Source organism: Morone saxatilis, unplaced genomic scaffold (assembly GCF_004916995.1).
Source record: "Morone saxatilis isolate NCDOM2014 unplaced genomic scaffold, NCSU_SB_2.0 Contig8, whole genome shotgun sequence".
Taxonomy (NCBI): Eukaryota; Metazoa; Chordata; class Actinopteri; family Moronidae; genus Morone; species Morone saxatilis.
Window position 1 is genome coordinate 3,408,359 of NW_023340257.1, and position 853 is coordinate 3,409,211.

An 853-nucleotide genomic window follows, 5' to 3' on the forward strand; every position below is an offset into this window, starting at 1 on the left:
GGTACTGGATCGGTTCATTGGACATCCATGTGGGTCAGAAACACAAAAAGAGTGTGTCCATGATTCAAACGTCTCCACATGATTATCTGCCTGTTAAATCAACAATACAGGCCCGCTGCACTGTGTAAACTCACAGGTATTCCCAATAACAGTGGTAAGAATCAGAGTCTGAGGCATTATTTTATGCTCGGCTGGCAGCAGCTGTAGTCTGGCTTTCACACACACACACACACACAACAACTGAGAGGTCAGAAGGATTTGATTGGAGAACTCACACACACACAAAGCACAAGATAGATGAAAGCTATTTTAAATTGAATATGTATATGTCACACCAGCTTACCTTGAAGCTTTGGCAATCTGTTTTTTTTTTTTTTTTTTTTAAATCAACCCGAATCTCTCTGAATAGAACTGAAATGCATAAATTGATATCTGGGCTTATAATGATATAGAGTTTGTTACACCTCACCATATATTTTAGTACAGAACTGTACAATGATCTGTAAAGTCAGTAGGATATATACATTAAATATAGTAATAATTAGATTAATAATGGGGTACACTTTCCTTCAACCCCCTTATTTAGTATTTATAAGCAGTATATAGACATTTGCTAAATAATGCCCAACGCATTATATTGTAGTTCTAAGTAGATATAGTGTAAGTGTATTTGTAATTCCTCCTGTGGGCACCCATTGGTAGAGGCTGCTGTATAAACAGATAATGACAATATAGTAAAACACAGCTGTAATAATATAAAATATGTCTTTATGGGAGATCAGTCATTATGTGTTGAAAATATTGAACTATAATAATGCTTACAATTACATTATAGTGTGTTATACACCATTTA